The 25,329-nt window shown below is 43.9% G+C and overlaps 1 protein-coding gene across 3 annotated transcripts in view; it reads right to left on the reverse strand.

Annotated features, from left to right (window-relative positions):
* Positions 1-25,329, reverse strand: part of ST3GAL1 (ST3 beta-galactoside alpha-2,3-sialyltransferase 1) — a 75,404-nt gene that overhangs the window by 29,569 nt on the left and 20,506 nt on the right. Inside the window, exon 3 of one of the 3 annotated variants that reach the window (XM_068933370.1) lies at positions 21,542-21,745. The exons of the other annotated variants lie outside the window; for them this stretch is intronic. The gene's annotated coding sequence lies outside the window, so the exon portion shown is untranslated. The remainder of the gene's footprint in view (positions 1-21,541; positions 21,746-25,329) is intronic. 3 annotated transcript variants of the gene reach the window in all.

Raw genomic sequence — 25,329 nt, forward strand, 5'->3', positions numbered from 1 at the left:
TTGTGGCACCCTTCCGAGTTAAACACAGAGGAACACGAATCTCCCTTGACCAGATGTCGCTGGGAGCCTGTGGAAAGCCTTTGGTCCATCTCTTCTGGCTCTAAGTGATCGGTTTCACAAGCTCTTGAGCCCTACAAGATGGCTGTAGACGTGAGGGGATGCTGTGAACACCCCTGTCTAGTGTGTGCTGCTGTCTCTAGGATTGTTGCCTTTTCATGGTGTGACTTCCCAAGTGTCGCTGACCCCACAGAGCTCCGTCCTCAAACACCAAAAGCCACCAAAGGACACAATTTTGGAAAAGTGCCAGCTGCCACATAACTTATCTCTTTTCCACTGATATCTTAATTAAAACCTGAGCAGATTTTGTTTCTCGGAGCTAACCAGTTCCCCTCTCCCATTCCTCTTCATCTCCTCAGTCCTGGCTTGTTATGGCAGAAGATAAAGGTGTGCTTGTTCTGTGTGCCCACAGTCATGGAAAAGCAACTCTTAAGTCCAAGCTTCGCTTTAATCAGTGACAAAATTATTTGTATCTTTTCTGCCCCACTCCTGCCTTCGCTGCAGGCATAAATCTGTCTGACCGTCACTGTCAAATGGGGTCAAAACATTTAAGTCAGCCTAGCCAGTTGGTATACCACTCTTAGATTTATCAAAATGCTCACCCCAAGCAACTCCAACTAATCATATCAACGCTGCCTAAGTAACAAAGCTATCTGAGAGCATTTAAGCCACGAGAAAAAGTCATTTCAGATAGATTTCAAGGTAGCAATTCCTCCATGTTTCTTGAATTTGGAGCAAGCTATTGGGAACTGTTTCATCTATTACAGCGAATGGAAAACACTGGAAGTGGTTTATGGAGTGTAAGTGCCTGGCATTTTAGATTACAGTGATCTGAATAAATTGTTACTTTTTTGTGTCTTATCAGGTTTGCTAGTAGGCTCAGGCTGGCCAGGTGATAGGAGATCTCCATAGATCTCCAAGTACTCTACTAAAGCCTTCCTTACCTATGTGCACAACGTGTCTGTGCAGTCAGGGTAAGTAAACAGCTTTTTGTGCAAGATGTTTATAGTATTAACAGAAACTTGGGTGGGGAAGTTGGATTCTGCTGCCTCAAAATAAATCTTTATCTTGGCAGACCTTGTCAGGCATATCACAGAAAGGTCTGGAAGTGAAATCTCCACCGTGCCGCTTGCGGAAAGGGCTGGTGGTTGCGCTTCAGAAAGGATTATGAGCCTGGGCGCACATTCAGGCATGGAGCTGCCATTCCCGCCTCCTCCTACCTGGCAGTGAAGATGTTTTGTCCTCCACTGCGGCAGAGGGGTTTGCGCAGCAAAAGCTTCCCCTTCCTTTGCATACCAAAAGTCAACTCCTGCAAGGAGTGGTTTGTTTAGAGAAATTGCAGTGTTATCACCAGGGATTAATTGTGCTGCCCTCCACAGGCTGGAGTTCCTGCTTATGTCTCCAGGCCAAATGGGAGTTCTTGTTTTGAATTTGTGCAGTTTTGGCTAGACGTGCCATTAAAGATGCCATGGTCTGTACTTCAGGTCCAAAAATCTGTCCTCATTTATCCATGCCTTAGAAGTTGGGCACGGAGAAAGTAGGATGCTCCAGCAATCTCTTCTGTGCAGCTACAGGACAACTTCACTGCGCTCCTGGGGAAACAGTGCAGCCATAAATGGGTCTGAAACAGCTTTCTCAGATCGGCAGAGCTTGGATTAGACTTTAAATGAAAAATGGCTGAGTAAAAAGTAACACCCTGGGCTTTTGTGCTTGCTCTCCTGGCTGATCCCAGGCTGATCCCATTCTTTTATTTTCACTTGGAAAATAAAAGAATACTGGGGCTGCAAATTTATTCCAGGATCCCAATCAACCAGTGAGCTTTCTGGTAAATGCAGTGTCCACCACTGTCACCTCTTCGTATAGCATCTGGTCTTCAGCTTTGAGAGAGGAACAAAGCCACATTCATCAGGAAGGGCAAGGCTGCGGGGCCATGTTGCCTCTCCCAGAGGTACTAGCTGTGCAAGGCTGACATCCACCGACATATCAGTCATGACTAGAAAACACACAGGTGATTGACTCTATGGAGCTAAATCCATGTTCCATTTATTTCGGGAGGGAGTTGATAACCTGAGTAAACCACTGCTTATATGCAGCCATGCTTGATAGCATATTAGGCTTAGTGAATAAGGACATCGATATCCAGTAATGTACCCAAACCCTCCAAAAGAAGCATCTTATTCTCAACTTTTCTAGCTTAGTGGGGCTCCAAGGGTGCAGCACACAGCCATGTTTGCAGCCTGGGTTGGCATATCTGGCTATGGGCCATGAGCGTGCTAAAGTGGACAACTCAGGAACTGTCACACCTTGCAGACGGACCCCCAGCTGTTTTCTTAATGGGATAAACTGGAAGAAATCAGTGAAAAGGGCAATTAATTCAAGCTTATGGGCAACTTCACTGCTGATCTGCTTATGGTCCATTCCTTTGGCTCAAACCTCAGTTCAAGCATTTCCAAGACAAAACAGGAGCACCGGAGAAGGAACCATCCACCCAAGTTGTGAACAGTAGCGATTACAACCAGGACAGAGACTGGAGGCTACCACATCACACCAGTGATGTTCTGAAAACCAGAAGAGTGGAAAAATAAGCTGCAGGTAGCAATATCTTTCACAGACCCTGACTTCCTAGAAAGTGATTTTTGGACCAAGATCCCTGCATTTCTGCACACACTCTATGTCCTAAGAAATGGTCCCTCAGCTCCCCTCATGGTACCTCATTTTCTTCCGTATATTCCAAATCATCTTCCTCACTGACACATTCATGTTTTCAAAAGAAATTTGTCTCTACAAGCTCTTAAAAAACGTTCCTTGCCTTCCTTATCCTGCATTTTCCCAGGCAATGTTGAACAGACAAATAGGATTAACCTGCTGGAATATGAGAGCTTTCCTGCTGTGCACCAGTGTCCACTGATGGGTTTGGAAGGGACTTCTTGCGCTGTCTTTACACAGACCGGCACACTGAGATCCCAAAGCTGAAGGTAATAACTACAACAACTCATCAATTTTCTCAATTAGTGAAAATGCTTAATTAACATCCAGTGACAGTATCAGTCTCTGTGAAGAGCTATATTTCTAATAGCTCTTTAAAAATATCCAAGCAGAGAGCTGGACATATGTAAACTGCCCTTTGATTCCTCTTAACATCCTTTGATAGGAAGAGTTCATGGTGGACAGACTGCCTTGGTACCCTCAAATCCTTTCCATGCCATTAGCTGGTGTTTAAGTTGGGATCAAAGCTGTGCTACTTTTTGCTTGGGTAAAAGGAGCTATCAAAGGGATTTCCAGGGCATCCACACATGTTTGCACCTACTATAATTCTTTAATGCTTCATGCTTGGACAGTCTTAGAGGTGGTGCTAGTGAGGAGCTTCTCCAGTACATTTTTCAGGGAGAGGGGATTTTTCCAGATTTGAAATGAAAAATGCTAGCTTTCATTTTGCAAAAAAACTTATTTTAGAAAAAGGTCTGATTTATGGTAATTAAAAGAAAGTAAAACATGTGGAAAACCAAAACTGAGAACAGCTCTATTTTCACTTCTGCTAGGAGAAGGCTGAAAAAATGTTCACCTCTTCCTTTTGGTTTTACTTCATATTGGGCTGATTATTTTTTAAAAATCTTGCTAATTCCCTACTTTCAGGTAATCCAAATACAGGAAGACAAATTAACAGTGGCAACAGCAGTAGTGGAAATAGAGGTAAGTTAAAAGCATTGCAGAAGAGAATTCCTGTACGTGCATTAGTTTCAGTTTTACAGGATTACAGGAGAGGATATAGGATTATTTCAGATTATAGGACAGCCTAAACTAAAGGTAGAACTCAATCAAATTGACAGCAGGTGCTTTGCTATCCTGTCAATTAGCCTCCAGCCTAACAATATGCAGCAACCTATTTCATGGTTAAAACTGCGGGAACCAGTATGCGAGTACAAATACAGTTCTTTATGTAGAACAGATCGCAAGGAGTATATCACAAGGAACCCTGATTTCTTATATTAAGAAAGTATTAACATACCACAGGGACCCTTATGGCGTTATAATTATAAATTCAGAGAAAGGCTAGATAATAATGATAATGATATTGTCAAAAATCCTCAAAAACTGGCATTCAAGGTTGGTCTTTCTCATGCTACAAAGGCATAGGCGTTGAACTGACCTCACTAAAATTCAGGAGTGTCTATGCATCTGTGCATAGTCTGGAGCCAACACTTAATGCAAGCTACAGCAAGCACAAAATAACACCTCCAGTTTCCCATTTAGTGCGCATACTTTTGAGAGTTCAGCAGTCATAGGAAATCTACAAGAAGTTAATAAATAATTCTTTAAAAATACATCACAGATATGACTAATGTGCACGATAGTGAATCTACTGCGTTACAAGGCAAAATTACAAAGCCATTAGGCAGATACTTTAATTGATCAACCATTTACACATCCTTAATAGGAGCTCTTGACCTATTTGGATACAAATGCACTGCATGCTCTCCCTCCCAGCCCGAGCACCATCAAGCCTCTGTGCATACGGAGCCTCTCCCATTCCAGCTTCAGCCGTACAAGTACAACGTCACTGAAACATCTAAGAAAGGAATGAATGATTCCGATTGTCTCTTATTCAGAGGACTGTTATATCTGGGGTTGTTTCTAATACCTGATGGAGAGGAGCAGTTGCATACAGCAGGCAATCTGAATATGGCCTGGAGAGTTTCCTCCTACTGTGCTCCAGCAGTGGAAGTTGTGCTTTGGGTTGTGTGGCTGCTTTCCTAAAGAACTGCAGGATTTCAGGGAAGCAGAAATTGTGTCTTTTGGTTTGGACCTTTTAAGTGTTTTTAGGGAAACAAAGATTAGCATACATCAGAGTGGCACAGGCAAGGCTTCTCATAATCCTGAATATGAAAATATGTCAAGAGCTGCATACCAAATGGATTTGCATACATCAGAGCTGCATATACAGCAGCTTGCCTGGGCATCCTAAAGTGCATTAAAAATGTTAATACTGAATTATGTGGAGGCTGATAATTGAATCCTGGAGAAACACACACAGACATGCACAAAACTATGGCATCTTTTCCAGTTCTTATATGGCTAAAACATGAAAGGAGAGTGCTAAGGTAGTCCATACTGTTCGAATATTTAAGGGATTTCTGGTTCAAAGAGAAATTCAAAGTATCACTTTTCATTCTGAAATGATTAGCGGAAGCTGATTTAATTTATTTAGCACTACAATTTTCAAGTTTAAAATGGCATCATACATCAATTTTGTGAAAACAGAAAGTTTAACATATATGGTAACTGCTGGAAACACCAGCCTGAATTTACTCTTTTATCTGACATATGGTAGAAGAGGGAACACCTCTGTCCTTGGGCCACTGATGATCAAACTAAGACTGGAAAGGCCACGCTGCTTACCTTTCCTCAGGAAAGATTACCAACATCTACCCAGTTGGTGCAACCTAGTGCATTAGAAAACCAAGACCTTTCTCTTCTGCCTCAACCCACAGTAAATACACTTCTACAATGGCTGGTTTAGTATCGTTCAGAAACTTGAGCTTCAGGTGCAGGGTAACTATTGAGAAGTGAGCATAATCGTATCAGCACCATGTCGGTACTCGTGGGGTGAAGGAGTAACGTTTCAGGCTAAACCCTGTCTTCAGGTGTAAGAGCACATCTCCTATCTGAAAGCCAGAAGAGAAATTTCCTCCAAGTGGCAATATAACATACCCACAAACTCCAAAAGGGCCATCAGGTGAAGAAGGATCAAGTACTCTAGACTCAGTGCTAAATTCTGCCCTTGCTTACTCAAATGTCCTCCTTCCTGAGAGATCTCCAAGAGCCTGCAAATACCAGGATATCATCTAAAGGATACCTTAAAAGTAGCCCCCATCCGGGGTGCAACACAGCAACTATTTAGCAGTGTGCACAAACGTTACTACTACACACACTAGCTTGCAACAGAAATACAAAAGGTATCAAATCGCTCCAAAGGGAAGGGTGTTTCAAACCAGGAAAGGAAGTTACAAACAATTTGGGATCCCAGGGCTCCTGCTCTCACTCATGAAAAGTTGCACGGTAACTTTGAAGATGGGGCTTACAAAACCATCATCACTGATCTGGCATGAAAGGTCCTGGCAAGTTCTGATGGGCACGGTGTTAAAAACAAACAATCCCTAACAACCACATGCAGCAGAGCCCTGGGGCTCTGGGTTTCCCTTTAAGTGAGCCACCGATTTATGTGGAAAAGTTTGCTTTGGAAGTGGGAGCTACAGGATTTTTTTGTGTGTGGTCTCAATTAAACAAAAGGAAAAAGAAAATTCATTTCACCTTTAAATAAAGTGGATTTGCCACGAACTTTATTGCAAGAACCCTTGAAAATATGCTGTTCTGCTTGGCTTGTTTTCGAACACAAGAAGATGAGTTTTTAATCTCTTTTTTCACCTTGCTCTCTCTCTCTCAAAAAAAAAAAAAAAGTGAATGCTGAAAAATAATGACTGCACACAAAAGGAAGTCATTACAAACAGAGCTTAAAAGTTAAGAGCCCCAGAGAGGAACTGACCTATGACTTTTTACTAAGGAGATGTAGCAACTGCTGAAGGGCATCATTGTTTTTAAGTTGTTCTACAGGGAAGAAAAAGGGTGGCAAGAGTCATTAGCCCTTGAAGCTTTGTCCTTCTCACCGCCCATGCTCAGCTACAAGGGCTTCGTCCAGGAAGTGGTAGTTGCCACCGGGGCATTCTCATCCCTAGGCAAAAACTGTGAATATTGGGATAGTCTGCCCTGACCATAGATTGCCAGATCACTTGTAGAGATTTGTTTAAAAGATGAGCTTTCTAGTGGCCAGCATCACTACTGCAGACATTTTTCCAAAGTCGCAGCTGATGTAAATAGCTTCCCTTTTCTCACTCTCGCATTTCTTTCTTAGGAATTTCATTGACCCTGCTCCGATTTACAGGCACAGAGCTGGTACATTGCAGATTTGTATGAGAAACCATGAGGAGAGCGTGGAAGACAGATGGCTACAGGCCTCAGAGTGACAGTGAGCACACAGGACACAAAGGCACAGTCATCTTGCTCAAGTCTTAAAAATAAATACGGTCATTCCTGTTCACTCAGCTATCACCCAGAAAAGCAGGGTAGGAGAACCAGTTCCCTCTCGCAGTGGCCCAGCAATGTACAGTTACTGTCTGATATCACTGGGGGTCAAATGAAATGGAGATATTTTGGCTTTAACTCTGGACATTCGTTCACAGATTCATAGGAGACACAAGGCCACAGGGTAGGGCTCTCAGAGGAGTCCTCCTGTGCAAAGGCAGCATCAACCAGTGACACGTAATCATTTCAACAGATGTTTGTTCCACTTGTTCTGAAAATACCCAGTAGAGGAAATTCCCCTGCTTCTCTGAGCGTTTTTTTTTTTTAATGAGTACAAGCTTATCCCCAGTTTAGACAATAAAAAAAAAAAAAAAATCCAATACTCTCATTTTAGTAACACTTTCACAGAAAGAAATGGAAACAATTCCAGCGTTCAGACTAAACACTACGCTGGGACTCTTTCCGCCCTGAACAATTAGGAAATACAACTCTTTAGTAAAGCCACTGCCATGCACTGCTCGGTACGACATGGCAGCATCAATCTGCAGGTGAAACCATGCCTCAGCGTGCACGGCAATGCAGAGGGGCAAGAAGTATGAACATCCCTCCTCCTTCTGCCCACAGATATCCTAGGAAAGACCTTCAGCGTTTGATCTCTTGCCTCAACCGTCAAGTAGGATATGAAACTATGCTGGGACCCGTAGGGACGTATCCTGGGCCACCCCAGCCCAGGCAGCAGAGCAAGGAGGACCACGGGCTGTGAAGCTGTCTGCGCACAGCCAACTTGCGCCCGCAGGGACGGCAGGAGCTCCTCCGCACCCGAGGGAGACGGATTTTGCTTTCACACATGTCCCGAAACGGTTAAGGCAGTTCCCGTAACTTTCCTTTGCTCCCTCCCCTTCTTTTTACCCCAAGGGGGTGGAGGAAAGACGAGAAGGAACAAGGAAAGAGGATTTGTCTGGATTAGCTGGGAGCAGCAAGGGTCTGACGAAGGGGTTTACAGCCGTGCTGACAGGGCTTACAGCCAGCATTAACCCTTACGTGGGTCACACAACTACGCACTAGGCGCAGGGGAGAGGCCCACAAGGATCTGCCACTGTCCAAACCGCTGCCAGTCTCAGCCACACCGAGCTCCCACTGCGGTAAAAAACCTTTTGTACAGCAAGGGCTGAAGCAAAGGAGGGGGAAATCACCCCTCTCCCTCCCGGTGGCTTATGCTAACAGGGCCAATAACCCGGCAGTTTCACTCTACTCCACTGCAAAGGAGCCTGAGCCCCTTTGGGCCCTGCAGCATGGTCTCTTTTGCTTCCTCTGGAGCTGCAGGCAGCTCCCCCTCTAGATGCCGGGAACAGATATTGCAAAGCAGTTTGTACGGAGAGCACAAAAAGATGGAAAAGCTCATTCAAATCCTCAGCATCCTTCGAACTTCCCTCTTTAACCCTGTCCTTTGCAGAGCAGGGCTGGGCCTGCAAGTAAATGGGGAGAAAAATGATTCAAGCTCAACAGGCCCAACTCCGGTAGAGCAATTTTTGTTTCAAAAACACCCATGAAAGAAAATTTGGAGGTGAACAGCATCTTGGGTGGCTGAACTTCACAGCATCTTCACAGCCGACGGAGGGAATGACGAAGCTCTTGCAAGCCCTACCACTGCTGTTCAGGAGGAATAAGGCTCTTTTTGCTGGCCAGGCACCCTTCAGCAATACTTCCCTGCCCCAGGTGAGCGGGCAGGTTATAATACATGCCACAAGCCCCTGACAACGTGGAGCCCGTTCAGCACCAACACACCTCTATTCTCCCCAAACACAACTCCTGTTACCCATGCCTGTTCCTCTTTTCAGCAGGACATCACCCTTCAGCCAGCTCAGGGCCACTAGCCCTCCCATTTCCAGCTAGGTTGGGGTGCAGGGTAAAGCGGTCCCTGCTTCCTTTTAGATGGCATCGTCATTATTTTGGCCTCATAGTAGTAGAGGGAGGTCGCTGAGGGACCAAGCCCACAAGGTGCTGCATGCTCTACCCAAAGGAAAACCAACTGAGAAGTGTGGCCAAAAGTAATGAGACTGATGAGAGCTGCAGGTGTGGTGTCGGACCTCAGCCACCCACTCCAGCAGGGAGCTGATGCCAGCCATTCCAAGGTAAGCATACTTAAAAAGCACACGTAGCCTGCACATGTTGTCCTGTCTCCAGACTATCTAGCCTTGATGTGGGAAGCTCATGACTTGACAGGTGTTGCACATTACTTGAAGTTGGCCAGACATCTGCAAATGACTGTAGAAATACCAGGCTAATTAGGAAGTGAAAATAGAGCTGTCTTCCTGATAAGCAAGTGTGAAAGCAAAAAAGAAAAAAAAAAAAGAGGAAAAAAAAAAAAGCTGCTGAAAACCCCAGACTTGAAGGCACAAAATCTGAGTTGCGTTTTTAGGTGCGTGATCACAAAGAAGTAATTCTGGCTGACACGCTTATTGCTTTTATGTGGGGTAGTCAAATAACTCAACCTAACTTGAGTTGTGCAGGGTTTGAGTTTCCAGAAATGCTGAGCATCTGCCCTCGCACTGATTTCAACAGCTTTGGCTCCTCACCACCCCCAGGAAGCCAGTCCAGAATCCCTCAAGACTGGTATTCCGCAAATTGAAAGTCTCCCGCTTTCACAGTGCTTTCAGCAACATCCGGCTTTGGTCTCGCAGCATCTGTTTCCGCACCTGCTACAAATACGTGTCTCCTACATAACAGCCGACGTGGGGCTCAGCGACCGCTTGCAAAGCACATTGGAAAAGCAACACGGAAAAAGACTTAAAATCTCAGTTTTCCTTTCCCTTCCATTCCACCTTCCGCCAGCTTCTTGGCATTTCAGAGGCAAGCCACTACAAACGAGAAGCCAAAGCCGTAATAGAAAAGTTGCGTCTATCCTATGCAGTGCCCTGCATGCCTCCAGCTCACATCTCCCTTAGGGCTTTGTTCCACCCCGGCTCCTCCAAGAGCTTGTGCTGCAGCCGACCCTGGCAGGTTCAAAGTTAGCTTAAGACAGAGCTGGCTCGTGTCCCCGTAGCTCTTTGCCAGGTCTGACGACGGCCTCAGCAAACTTGCTGGCATAATGGGCAGCAGTGGTACTAAAATAGGAGAGCAAGCCATGCCACAGCTGCTGATAAGGGGATTTGGTTTGTAAATGCATGGCTAGCTATGCTAACAGCAGCGTGTGGGAGGCAAGAGGTAACTCTAAGTAGGAAAAGGTATTTTTAAGGCTTCGGTTCAAGGCACTACCACGTACAGGCACGCAGAGTTCCTCTCAACTCAAACTGCATTTTGTCGCAACGAGTGAAAACACTGCTTCTGCCTCTCAAAGGAAATCCTGCTTGCGGTCAAACATGGCAATTAATAAATAATCCGGAGCACCACAACCCAAGCACGGGCAGCAGCCCGCGAAGAGCGCTGCACCGTCTGCCACTGCAGGCAGCACAGAGGAAGGTGGAAAACAGCGTGGCCAGTGCTAGCCGGGCTAACCGCCGCCACCGTGGGGCCCCTTCGTCATTAATGACTGCGGTTTCTGGACCCATCGGAGAGCCCCTGCCTCCTGCTTTCCCCATGCCATGCTGCAACATGAAACGCTATGGCCATTTCCAAAGGTCCTTGATTTTGCAGCGACTACGTCGGTCTCTGCCGCGCCGCTTTCCCGCTCCCAGACCCTTGGTTGACGTTCAGCAGCAGGGCTGCAAGTTGAGAAAGGGTCTGCAAACTGTGTGATTGCCACATGCAGATAATTTGCGTTACTACACCCCCTTCCCCCCGGTACATTAATGCCAGTCTAGACAGACCCTAGAGCAAAGGGTTCACATGCTTCTTTTGTAACTCTACAGCAAGCTCCATTTTTAGGAGCCTTTTGTTCCCCTGCTCTGGACAAGATTACCCGCTGCAACTTGATGTGTTGCTATGGCAGTAATTAAAAAAAAAGTCATGTCTTTTTCTTAAAAAAAAAAAAAAAAGAGTAATTGGTATTACTGTGTAAGGTCCCTAACATTAATTATAAATAAATTTTAGACCCGCTAAAATAACCGAGTGAATTTATAGCAGTAGGCCGCATGCTGCTGTTTAAGCCTGTGAGGCTGTCACGATACATATAGAAAACATAAAAACCGTTGGGGACCGCCGCTTGCGTTTTATTGCCTATTAAACCGAAAGCGTAAATAGCAATAAAACGCACAATTATTCAGCACAAAAATAAAATACTCAGCAGCATTTACAGACTGATGGATGGCTTGCCTGCCCGCTCTAATTTACCAGAAAACGAGGAAGACAAGGAGGGGAAAAAAAAATAAACAATGGCTCCTGTCAATATGATTAGCTAGGAGAAGGCAGGTTAGAGCAGCCGGTCTCTGAAGAGGGTAACACGACGCCACTTCATCTGGCTTTCGCTTCGGTGATTTAGCACGGGCGGCCGTGCCAGCATGCGCTTGGCAAAGGCGACACCGGGCAAGGCGAGCGAGAAAGAGCAGCATCCTGCTTCGTTTGCCGGATCCTCCCCCAGCCCCGGCCCGCGGCAGGACAAGAGCCGGGGACGAGAAAAGACCGGCAAAAAGGTAAAAGCGCTTCAGTGCCATCTGCTAAAAAAGCAAAGAGAGAGAGAGAGAGAGAGAGAGAGGAGGAAAAAAAAAAAGGTGGGGGAGGAGAGGAAGGAAGCCCTGGGCTGTGGTGGTCCAACCCGCCCACAGTTTAACCCTTCCTCTGCACAACCGCCGTGCAGGAGCTTGCTCCTTCCCTTGGCGATATAGGGAGCTCGGCCTTCTAATTCACCAGTCTCCCAATTTTGACGTCAAAATTAAGTGCTGAAAAACAGGCAGTGTGAATAACCAAAGTCCTGGGGAAGCATATATCAACTGGACAATAAACACAGAGGGGTTTTTTTCACTTTGGGACTCGTCCGTGAGCCCGATCCAGTTCAAGTGAAGCCAGCCGAGTCTTCCAGTTGACTTCAACAAGCTATTTTATCCAAAAGTGCCTTTTTTCATATTTAGGATGAATTTTGAGAATTCGTCCTGTTGACGAAATGGACATTATGTGTGCAGGATGCTGCAAATATTCAGGGGAATCAGGACAAAAAATCACAAAGTAGTGCAATGAAGACAGGCACTTTCTGCCCAGATCTACTCCGTTGCCTTTAGCGAGAACTCCAGGAGCAAGTCTTAAAAGAAGGATCTTACTATAGCTAGAGCAGCGCTCCTGCAAACGATTCAGTGTGTGACTTTTCAAACCTGCTTCAAAGCCCAAAGTCAATGGAAAAGCTTCTAGCAATATACACTAGGATCTGGTATCAATTAGCCAACTGCAATATAAGAATCAAAAGTGGAACACTAAATATTGAGTTTTTACTGTCCCTACACATGATTTCCTACACAAGAAGAAAAATTCAGTAACGATCCGTATGGCTGCTTGCTTGGATTTGAAAGGAGATAAATAACCAGCACATCTGTCTCTTATTTACTAGCATAACCAAGCTTATTGCATACTATCTGCTTGCTGTTAGAAAATAGCCCTTTCTACCTGTCCCAACAGCATGTTACTGAGTTGGCAAGATACAGAAGCCCTTGAGTGACTAAGAAGGGAATTTCTTCAAAGAACAAAGTTGTTTGTCAGTGATTTTGTCTCCATAGTCTAGGTCACCAGTTACCCAATTTCTTTAAAGAAAAGTCCCTTTATATTCTCCTTAAACGGCCTTCATTTCTTTTGGCTGCATGCAATTCGTCCTTTTTACTTATCTCATGAATCATTACAAAGAAAAATTTGGTAGATGACTTTTCTGCCAGACTACACTCCTAAAGTGCTGAGATCGCACACCTCCTCCCTGTTTGCTTTGCTCAAGACAAAACCAGATGCTCAACCAGTGTCCAGACCCATGGCAAGACTCTCAGAAAATGATCCACGATGGTCATCCTCCCACACCCTGCTCAAATTCTGCTCCTGGGAGGCTTCATTCTGGTCGGAACAGATGACAAATGCCCCAAAAAGCTCTGATCCATGCAGGAGCTCGGTTCCCAGGATATCTCCTCCCCATACCACTAAGGGAGATGCAACATCTGAGAACTTCTCTCAAAGTTTTTGACTGCTTCTCTCTGCTATTCTGTGTTGCCTCTGAAGTAACAGGAAAAACTAGCCTCATAGTCTGAATAACTAGTCCCATGGTACCTGTCTTCCACAGCTTATATCCCGCAGTTCAAGCCTCCTACAAAGCACAATTACTGATCTTAAACGCTAAATCAGCAGTCCAGAATTTACTTTTGCTTTTCTGCAACGCTATCAATCAAATACTAAATATATGTATGCACACGCATTCCCTCATATCTACATATACCCACAAACTCATATATATATATACACATATAAACATTGCCTCTCTCTGATTCAATCTTACCATCATATGATGCATAGTGATAGGAGGGGAGAGGAAACAACATCGACATGCAACTGAGTATAAGCAAATACAAGAGTTTAGAGTTCAGGGTGTTGCAGTGGACAGACTCCTCCTGTCCGTGCGGAGTTCTCCAGTTTGTACTGAGACAACAACAAAGCCCTGCCTCACTCTTAGGAATGCCTTAGCCCCCTTACCATCACGACTGCGTAGAAGTAAACATGTTAACCTTTCTCACTCTGCTTAGTCTAGATTTGTCCTAGCAAGGGAAAGTCAACAGTGCAGGAATACATTAGCACAACAAACACGGCACTAGTTGGCACTTTAAGTGGCTCCTGATGTCCTTCCACAAAAGCGCAGAGGGCTGTCATTATGAAAAGTAAGTGGTCGGATGCCTTTATGGTTAATTGAATTGAAAAGATACCTGGCCTATTGCAGGATCTACCCAAAGACAAGACTGGCCACAATCCTTACAAGGCAAGTGCTATCCGAGATGCCTTTTCCTTGCACACCCAAAAAAGTGGCAATAAAATCAAAGCTTCCTCACTGTTTGGTCGTTCCAGTTTGGAAAATAATCTTCTCCTAAGATTTCTCCATTCAGCCTAATCCCCCCTAGCCATCAATTTCAACGGTCCACTTAGATGAAGGCAATAGTCTGAAGGTATTGCTGGTCTAAGAAGAAGTAACTCCTTGATTTGGGGGCCCGTGGGTGCTTTTACCTCAAAGGTGAATTTCTCTGTGTAAATCATTTGGAAAGAACACGTTCTCTCTCCCAGCTTCTTGTTGAACTGTCTAGGACATAGCATTTAAATGCAAGAAGGCAAAACAATAGTATTGACTGTCCTTTGTTCGGGTTTATTTAATTCTGTAAAGCAAACAGTTTGTGTGAAATGTAGTACTCGTAATAAAATTGTATTGCACGTTTGCTTATAGAGGGTCGCCAGGGAGAGTAAATGTGCCTGTACTCAGCAATAAATGTTTGATTTCTTTTTGCACAGCAATTATTCAAAATGAGAGAGACTATTGGATCCAAGACCGCTGCCCTTTAGGACTCAGCCTGTCAAGTTGCATTGCTCTGCGTTTTTTATCCAAGTGGATTTCACCTCCACACTGTTATTGCTGGGCAATATTCAAGTTTTTAAGTCCAAGTTGCACAGAGCTTGAAAAACAACATTTGACTTCCAGACTACCTATTCTTTGTTAAAATGAGCACTGCTTTTTTCAATTTATCAATGTGCCATAGCATATTAAGGGAACAAAATTCAAAATGTCTGAAAAGACAGAGAATTCAATTTAATTATCCCTAAAATTGCTTCTTCTCTAGCTCTAAAAAAATCTTTAAAAATTCTTCTGTAGCTTTTGTCATCACTGGGAAGTTAGGTTACTATCACATATTTATCTCCTGTGGTTTTGGTGCATACTTTGGCAATTTATCAAGAATCTGATATTTCTTCCTTTTCTGAAATTAAACAAGGAGTCATTAATAAATACTACATGCATACCTTCCCCTTAGATACTTTTTCAACATTTATTACCTAGCTAGCCTTGGACTTGATAAACTTTAACGTATTGCTTTAGCAGAGAGACATATAACAAAATTCCACCGAGCTTAAGTGCATGTAGCGATGTGTGCCATTTCTCCTAAAAGTAAGATTTAATCAATGTACTGCCACCTCAGCCCTGACCAGATGATCAGTTAACTCAATGCTGAGTAATGTCTTGGAAAGTCTGAGCCTACAGACAGTTACCGAACACTTAAACATAACATTTAATCAAAATAATAATTAGCTACTGCATCCTGTTTAACGCACAAGGATGTGAGCCTTCCAGTTCCTACTGCCAAATCGGAACTAATATATGAATGAGGGAAAAAAATAAGTATAGTCAAAAGACTATAACCTTGATCCAAATACATGAGAAACTAAATTCAAATAGCTTGCCAAATCCATAAGCTTAAGAAGTCTAGTGCTTATGCCAATCAAAAAACCCAACCCTACAAGATTCTTTTAAAGATTTATTTCTTCAGAAGACCAAATTATTTTTTTTAGTAGACCAGGCTTGAGAGATAAAGCTCAAGGTCCTGGCACAGTAGGTGCTGTACTGAGGCTTAGTAAGCAATTTTTGCTTAGATAAACCTTGCCCTATGGAATGGACAAGGATGGAAGGGAAGAGCTTTATTAAGTGGCTTTTTCAAGGTCAAAGTGAAGGACATAAGTCTCCCATCTTCCTATCAGAAATCTTTGCTGCTGCACTACACTGCCTCTATTGGGTCAGCTTTGTAGGTCTAAGCAGAGTTACAAGACTCTGTAGTTAATACATTTTTAAAGAACCTTGTATTTACTGTAGCTAAGCAAAGTCACTTTCCGGGATAGATGCTATTAAGAGGATTTTACCATGTTTTCTCCTGACTTCAAAGTGCTGTGTGCGTCTCCTTGTTAGAGACAAGTGACATCCAAACATCACTGAGCTGAAGCAGCAGCAGCAAGCACTGCATTTGTAAACAACAAAAAGCCCAGAAACACCAACGCTCGGAAGAAAGAACAGAGGGGTGTAGAAAACGGACTATATGACCCCACAGGTCACTTGCACTTCCAAATTCCACAAATCCTGTTTAAAAATAGGATGAAAAACAGCTTTTCCTTTAAACTAGTGCTATGCTAGAAGTTGAGCGGGTCATAAGTAACTATGCACATTCCATCTACCCAGAAAGAACGTGTCCAGGACAGGATGCTAAACACTGTCGTGTCCTCAGAGCAAGGACAGTTATGTTTAAAAAACCTGATGGATAGTTTCGTTTATACTAAAGACCATTTTAGTCCCAGGGGTCCAAAATGATGCACTGAGTCATCTGAAACAGCACCACAATGCCATTTCCACAAGGTCCACACCTTCATCAGACTGAAACACCACCTCTCCTCCTTGCAGGCCACGGGGCTGGGGCTGCTTTGCACTAGCTGGGGAGGTAGGCCAATTTTTTAAATTCAGAAAGTGAGTGGCTTTTCCTAGGGGTCAGCAGAAAATAAAGAAACTCTACAGACTGACAAGGAAGTGAAATCCTTTCTTTATACTCAAGAAAAAAAAAGGAAAGAAAGAGAAGAGCTGAATGATGGTAACATTTCAATCTTCACAGCCACTATTAGCTGTGATGAATCCCTTTTGTAAATTCAGGGGCCTTGAGCTGCAAATACTTATCAAGAGTGTTATTATCACCCATTCTGAGCCTACGAACAAGAATTCCCACTGCATTTTAATGGCTACGGGCCACATCCATCAAAAAGGGGACTCTAACAGACATACAGTTTTCATTGTTCAAATTTTAATGAATATATGGCATTCCCATTCATTATTTAGGTGACATTCAGATGGAGTTTCAGTCAAAGCTGCCTCTTTATAAGTGTTATTAGCTACAATTGTGCCTTTAATAAAATATTATACTGGGCAAAAATAAAGTATTGTACTGATAATCAAAGGAAGATGAATAGAAAAAACTAAAATCCACAATGATAAAAAGTCTATGCTCCTTATTCACTCAAAACACTCTTTGATTTTAATGGGAGATTTCTGAGTTCAACACAGGAACGCAGGGTCAGAGCTGCTGGGCACATACAAAGACACGATCAACACCTTCTCCAAACTATTCTGGCTCACACAAAGGCTGCTACATGGTTACTTGAGTTAGAACAGGTCTATCAGTGGTCACTTTGACCACAACTCAATAACGCTGTCTGCAGATCCAATATACATGGCCCTCTGGGCAGTTAACATTCATTATCTAACTGTTTGGACCACATACTTTGGAAAACACTCTGTAAGTTAGTGTTCAGGTTTCTGAGCCCGGTTCAATGCGGTAAAGGCTCTCTGCTTTCCTCAAGGGTGCTTGTATTTTTTCCATAAACTTGTGCACTGAGGTATCTCAAGGTAGGTTCTCAAAATGAAACATCCTAAATCTAGCTAGGCTGCCAACGTTGGCCTCAGGCTGCCTACTATGCAAGCCAGGAAGCAGCTATTTATTTTCTGCAAATTAATCCCAGCTCAGCAAGACATTTAAGCACACATCTAACTTTATAAAGACAGAGTGGGTTTCTCACTGACTTAAATAATGCAGATGCAAATGCTCTGCTGAATCAGGTCTATAAAAACCCAACAGCAGTCAGTAATAAATATTGTGGTGTACGATAGTAATCTCTGCTCCCTAGTCAGGAGATTGGACCATGCTACTGTGATATGTAATGCAACGTCCCCATTTACAGAAAAGTGCCATAGGATGGTCGCCGCCTTCCTGCATCCAGCTCGCTTTCTCTATTGCCTTCTAGTGCAGAACTGGGCCAACAGCCACACACACTCCTCCTCCTCTCTTTGACTGAGAATAAGATATATCTCCACATAGAAAGCATCTATTATGCAAAATTTATCTTGGGTTTCCCTGCCCCACTCATTGAACCACACACTTGAGATGAGATGCCCAGCAGACATACTGACAGTGTTTTCAAGCAGTAGTGACAGAAGGGTGTTATTTGCAGGAGCAGAAGGCCTTCACTCTGCAGCAACTTTGTGTTAAGATGGCTTTATTTCTATCAGGATAAACGACCAAACTGATACTTCACTGGAGTTGGGATCCTGCCTTCTGCATCAGTTTCTTTCAGTCTAAGGGACTCCTCACTTGTCACCCAGCAAGTGCTCTGCTTGCGGCAGTGCTCACCCAGGCAGTAGGAGGCTTGGACTCTATCTCCTCTTCTACCTAAGGGGATTTTCACCAACGTATCCCACTTGTCAGATTGATATTCTGTGCCTCTGAAGAAAATAGCCAGATCTGCTTGTTGTGCTTTTCACAGGGGAGAGGAGGAGAGCCTGAGGCCCAGTTTTGGCTAAAGGTTCAAGGTAAAGGATCTGGAGTACAGAAAGGGTTGCCTTCACGTAGCCTTGAATAAGTCTTCAACAAGGCAAGACTTCAGGTGCATGCAGGTCCTTCGAAGGACCTGGCCTTGACTGATCTATGGTATGTATATGATAGCTATTGGCTTAAAGGCAGGGGGGAGAGGAAGCCTAACAGTAGCCAATTTAATAGTTTTATGTGGTGTGCTGCCAGTGTCCAGAGGAAAGATTGGGAGATGGACACTCCAGAGCAGAACATAGTTTCATCAGAGTAAATCTGGATTAATTCTGCCATTTTTGGTGCATATTCATTGCAGAGAAACACATCAGTTTCTCAGCGTACCTATAATGATTATTTTTCCTACAGTATGGGCGAGCCCTTCACAGCTATCCACCAGTTGAACCTGAAGGTTTGACTTCATAAAGAATTTGCAGTGGGTGTCTTCTGTCCTCTACGAAGGGCAGAATCTGTCTCTGGTCATTTTAAAAAGCTGCCACCATGTAGACTGCAAGATGAGGCATCTTAATCTGGAAACTCTTTTCTGTTCTGCAGGATTATTTCCATGGAGCCAGATGCAAAAAGCACTTTTAGCATTCCTGTTATTCAGGTAGATATAGGGAAGGTAATTTATGGGTGCCTTTGCTTTCTCATAGTTTAAAAACTAAAATTAAAACATTATTAGGGGAAAAGGGTCAGCCATAGATCCAGCCAGCTGGCTGGCAAACATTCCACCTGGAACAAAGAGATACCAAAATAAACTTTTTTAATGAGAACGATGGCTAAAAGCCAAGCAGAAGTTGCCGAGGATATCTCATTAAAGAAATTGATAAGAGTAAGTCAGGTCAATCTGTTTAAGTAACTCAATGGCTTCAATAGATAGGAATAGATCTGCCTTATGTGCCTTCGGGAAAACAGCAGCACAGTGGGAGCGGAGGAGGAGATCTCACAGGGAACCATAAGCTTTCCATAAAAGTTGGTAATCATGCAGGAAGTCCCATCTGTGGTTTACTCACTTGGAAGGGACACAGCTCCCATAAAGTGAGCTGAAGCAGTTGTAGGCATAGAGAGCTGCCGCACATGAGGAGCTGCTTTGCATTCCTGCAGCATGCACTAATAATACAGGATCTTTCCTGTATAGCCACAGTCTGTACCAGGGAGAAAAGGCTGATGGAAAACCCTTTGGCAAGGGCTAAAAATAAAATTTGGTAACAAGGTGCGAGACAGAATCTGATTTCTTGTTACACCATCACCACGCTGGAAGAGTTTCAGTAGAAACAAGCAAGTGGACTTTCTGCTGGAACAAGAGCTCAGAACATGGTTCCCATTTGAAAAGTCCACCGGAGACCCCAAAGGGGAAAATAAATTGTTGTCGTTAGGAAAGACCACCCCCCCTAAAAACAGCACTGCTCGGCCTCCGTCACTATCCTCTCTGTTTATGCTTGCCTAAGCTGACGGCAGGGTTATCACCTACTTCAGGATTTCCGTACTGCGGAGAACAGCGCAGTCACCAGTGCGCTCCGCATCCAGTCTGTAAACTGCCAGGAGCCAAACAGGGTCTTGCTAATGATTGCTACTTATAGGGCAGCGCGCGCACGAGCATTCATTAGCAAACCGCTGCTAAGCTCAGGGACCTCATTTGCAGGTAAGCTGGGTGACCCTGCTGATGTGACTTCAGGGCTTATTTCCTCACTGAGCAGGAAGAAAAACAAAACAAACAAAAACGCCTTAAGTAACTGCATGGTTTGTTAATACGTAAATAAGAACTTTGCTTAAAAAAATTAAAATAAATCCAAAGCTGGTTTTAGTGGGCAGATCTCAGCAGCAGCCCAACAGGAGGTTTTGTTCTGCTTAGATTTAATCTACTTTTTCGAGACGATGTAAAATAAATAATCATAATGATTAAGAGCCAAATAGCATAAATGTAGTCCCTGTCACCCAGGCTTCAAGCAAACTTTAAGCTTTCTAATGTATGAGTGTACATAGTAATGAATAAATCTCTCACAGGCTTTTGTTCTCTGCAAGCACGCTCTGTGAAGCGTCTGGTACACCAGCAGCCCCAGCTATTAACTACCCTTCACTCAGACCTCAGAAATCATTAGATATTGTGTTCTTGGAGTCACACTTCAGCTTTTCCTGCTAATAGGAAAGTTGGAAAAGGACTTAAAGTATGAAGGGAGAGATCCTCACGTTCCCACCCAACCTCAAAAGTGGGTTTTTGCTAAAACTCCAGTAAGATAACTATGATATCATTAATCTGCTCAATACAGTCACAAGCCACTCAGGACTTTAAAATCCACAAGACTAAAAACTCTAGCTCCAAAGCCAGAGCGAAACCCATTTGTCTGAAAGCAAGTAGAATATTTTTACCTGGGTAAAAGGAACTACGCCCCAAGTAAAAGATTTCCTGACTCACATAAAGCGGACATGTTGGGCAGATACTTCAGCACCGATGCAGGAATCTCCTGGTTTCTGAACACTTCTTGCTGTAGCAACCTGCAACCTGCCCTACCCATAGCAAATTAGGACTCTCCAGCAGCCTGTAAGTTGCTTCAAACTGCATATGCAAATGCCATCTCCTCAAGGAAGAAAGGAGGTGAACCCAGGAGCTACAGAGGCCGGAGGGAATGGGGTATTCTCCCTAGGCTGTTGGACAGGCGATTACTAAGGACCATTAACCTGTTCTTCCCTAGCTAGATTTACTGTTGACTCAACAAAAGAAAGTGCAGATGGCCAAGTACCTGCCAAAGCTGTTGCACTAAAGTAGGAAAAAAAAAAAAAAAAAAAAAAATCAGTGCAAAATCAGAAGGAAGACACTAGCAGTAGATACTTGCTTTCTTTTCTGCTTGCAAAACTGAAGATAACTTCCTTCTTTTGTCAATGGAAAGCTTGCAAATGTAGAGGCTTAGGAAAAAAACACCTCCCAGATTGTGACTAGTTAAAGCAGACATTTACCTCTCCATCCCAAGCTCTGTTTCCTGAAGTTTAACATATTTTGATTCACCTTCTCCAAGTGGCTTACGGTTCCTTTTCTAAGGGATAGCAAAGGCAAAGTCACGAGAAGGAGAGAAAAATCGAACCCTGTGAATTCGTACGTCCCCGAGACAGACAGCAACAAGCAGGTGGACACGGCAGCTATTTACCTGGTGAGAAAATGGAGGCATCGCTTGTGTCCCAAGAGCGGGGAGAGATGGGCGATCCGTATCTGCCGAGAACTTGGCGTGGTCAAATGACTCTTTCAGGGCTTTGTGCCAGAATGAAGCAGAATGAAACAGAGATAATCCTCTAAAAGAATTCCCTGTGCAGCACGGGAGCAGCCAGATGCTTCTTGTATATGTGATTTCAGGCTGGCAGAGGACACGTGTTAGGGCACAGGTTTGAAATGGTCAGCAGCGACAGTACAAGTGGAAAAAAAAAAAAAGAAAGAAGAAAAAAGAAAACACACCACTCCAAATATGAAAATACAAAGGCAGAACTAACCAGGCCAAGTGCTTTGTGCTAGGAATTCATCAGTCCCTGAAATCTGGCACTAAGAAACAGCTGCGGACAGAGCACCGGAGAATAATCCAAGTGCAAAGCAGTGTACTGAGGTATAGGAGTTTGGGGGACTGTGAGAAACCAGATATTCATGAATGGCTCGACACAAACCTCTGAAGTAAAGAAAATACCACTGTGAAGATGACTTCCTTCACAGCAACCTGAAATGCCACTGAATTTGATTATTTGATTTAAAAGCTACAAAAAAAAAAATAGCCTGCTAAAATGACATCTAGTCTTTTTTCTTTTTTTTCCTGCAAGCATCTGTTTTTTGAAACTCTAAGGCTAATCTGTCACAGAATAACCTCAAAACACCTCAGAAGAGCTGCCCACAACTAAGTTACTTTTGACATAGTGCCTTAATTGTCCAAAATTAAGTAATGAAGTAAATAGTGCCCTTAACAGACATTAAGGCTTTCTACGGTCAGACTTTCCAGTTACATCATGTGCTTTTTAGCCGCATCTTCCCTTTCCTCCAAGCGTTTCGCAGTGTCTCTGAGGGTTTTGGATCACATTGTGTTTAAGGTTATAGCTACCCAGCTTGTCATAAATACTCCAAGCATTATGAGCTGAACATAGAGAGACACAAAGCAGCGCTTCAAAAGGTAGAGCTGTGATGCAGAATTACAATCCAAAAATCTTCAGAATGACAATCATGTTTTCCCATCCCACAGCTCCATTTGCAAGGCAGCGGTCGTTTCACTTTTCTACAGAAGGACTAACTTTTTTACCTTTATTCTTTTGCATGTTTAGTTATTGGCATAGACCAGAAATTGTGCTTCTCTTCTAAAGAGATGTTACTTCTGCATTTCCCCTCACTTCCTGGGAAAAGCCAAGACAAGAGCTTTTTACAGTGACAGTGAACACACGCAACAGCAATGAGGCTATCAAATTAAAGGCAAACCTGTTACAATATCAAGTTTGATGATATATTAGTGGCACAATGCACAGTAGAGGTGTCCAACTGAGAAAAGAACTCCTGAATCCCCTGCCACGAAACAGCAAAGAAAAGCATCTGAACAGTGTGAACAAAAGGGAGAGTGTCATAGAAATTACAACTGACCAGATGTGCACGCAGGAGAAATTCCTTCCCTGGGTTATCACTAGCACTATCACTAGCAACTAGCTTCAGAGGAAAACCAGTAGAAAGTCATGAAAGGCTCTAAGACAGGAAAAGGCATTTGCTCTTCAGCCTTTGGGAGACAGTGATACAGCCCAAAGTGGCATGTTTCGTGGGTCACCTAGACTTTGGCGATGCAGTAATGCCTCACTGCGATATTGTGAATAATATGCTGCTGGAATCCAATAATTTTAAAACAGCCTTACAGAATGGCAAAATTTAAATTTTGCCATCCTTTCAGGAAAAAAAGGCTAAAATCTTCTATTTTGTAGTAGAGCGCTTATAGGATGCTTTTAATATGTGGTCTCGTGCCCTGCTTAAACACTTGAGGCATTTCAGTTTTCTCACATGGAAAACAAACACTTTGCAGAAGGCTTCACATATTACACAAGTGAGTGTCTGGAAGTGGGTCAGGCTGGATGTCTCATCTATAAGCAGCTACAGTGGGTGTCAGGCAGTGGGAAGAAACTGACTGGGTTAATTTTCAGCCAATTGATGCATCTTAGCACGACACGTTATTTTAGTTTTGATTTTTTTGTTTATGTGTAATGTGTTTTTATGTGGGTAGAAAAAGAATTTGGGTCCTGCGGTCTGCAGTGGAGCTTTGAGCGACTCAGGCAGGTAATACGACCTGTATGTATTACTCCCACATAGAAAGAGGAGCAGGTCCTGGGAGGCAGGACCATAAGGAAGCTTACACATTTCGCTGACACCCTTCTGCAAGGAACACCACCTAGGTGCTGGATGGTTTTTAAACAGATAAACCAAAATAAACTATTTATTTTAAGAAAAGGGCATAAATAAAGCAGGTAGGTGCACAGTTCCCACTGGCTTTCAGTAAGGCATAGACAAATCAGTGCTCTTAAAGGCTCCAATAAGAGCTCATGAAATCAGCTTAGATGACAAGCGCAGGCCCTCAATTCTACACGGAATACGGAAAGCACAAAACCAGTGGTAGCTGCCTTGGTTTAGATGCTCCAGCCCCATCCCTAAGGCAGTTGCATCCAGAGCACAGAGATTAATGATCTCATACCTACTTGGGGATCATTCCCACCAGGACAGGATCTAACGTTATGCCTCTATGCCAGAGCTAGCCATCAAGGCTCCTTTAACAGTCAACAGGGACAGATTCTCATCCCCAGAGCCTCTTTTTCAGATGTTTCCTCTAGAATGAGACAAATCACACCCTCAAGTACCTTCTTCTCTCTGCAGGCTATAAAAGGAGGCTAGATAACCAGCCCTGGCAGTACTGCAGGCACTGCAGACACTTACGTTTGGTCAGATGTATCCCACCCTGACCTCCTTAACTCAACTAACCGAAGTTCCCAGCATAGCAAACAGTCTCTGCTTTGGCCTTCCTTTGAGACTGCTCAAAGGGATGGGTTTTTTTTTTTTACATGCTTTTGCAGCGGGACAGAGCAAGCCACAGGCAGGGAAAGCCAGTGCGGTTCCTGAGGGAGCATGAGTTGCTTCCCCCTCTAGGCCTGTCGTCTGTACCCCTCCTTGCACTTTTCTGCCAGTTAAAGGAAACTAGAGTACACCTAAAAGAAAATGAAGCTCCAATTCCCTCAGCAGTGCTGGAGAACGTACTTCCTTCTGCAAGGCTGTTTTAAAATTATTGGATTCCAGCAGCATATTATTCACAATATCGATCCCAACAACAGTGCTGTCAGCTTGCAAGACTGCGAGAGGAGGAGATACAGCAGGAGTCTGGCTCATTAGAGCTATGCGTGTGCTCTGCGTGGTAGGGCCTGGAAGAGAGGCACGGAAATCAAACCCTACCCCAAGCCCTCAAGGGCAGGGCTTGTTGCCAAACACGAGTACGGTTTTCCTTCATATCTTAGTCCTCTCACATGTGTTTTTGCTCCCCGCTGGCCTTCGTAAGGAAATGAGTCCCAGAAGCCAGGCTGCTTTCTAGCCGTTTGTTTTCTTGGTTCCTTTGACACCAACGAGCGCTGACTCCTTTTGATGGCTTTCTGTTACCCCTTCTTGTCCTCACCTACAGCCCAGGGAACCTGGGAAGAAAGCTCTCGCAGCCTTTCTTCTTTTGTGCACGACAAGCCACAAAAAATGAAGAACGGAGACATGCCCAGGAACAAAACACACTGTACCTGCTGCAGAGTCGAAGCCCTGCAAACATGCCTGCTGGAGCTCAGAAAGGGTCCTGCAATGGGCACTGAAACCAGCTACCACTTTCCCCAGCATGGGCTACAATCACCATGTCTCCAGCTCCTTTACCTGGGTTGCTACCAAGAGAAGAGAAAGATAACGGTC

Source organism: Struthio camelus, chromosome 2 (genome assembly GCF_040807025.1).
Source record: "Struthio camelus isolate bStrCam1 chromosome 2, bStrCam1.hap1, whole genome shotgun sequence".
In the NCBI taxonomy this organism is placed as follows: Eukaryota; Metazoa; Chordata; class Aves; order Struthioniformes; family Struthionidae; genus Struthio; species Struthio camelus.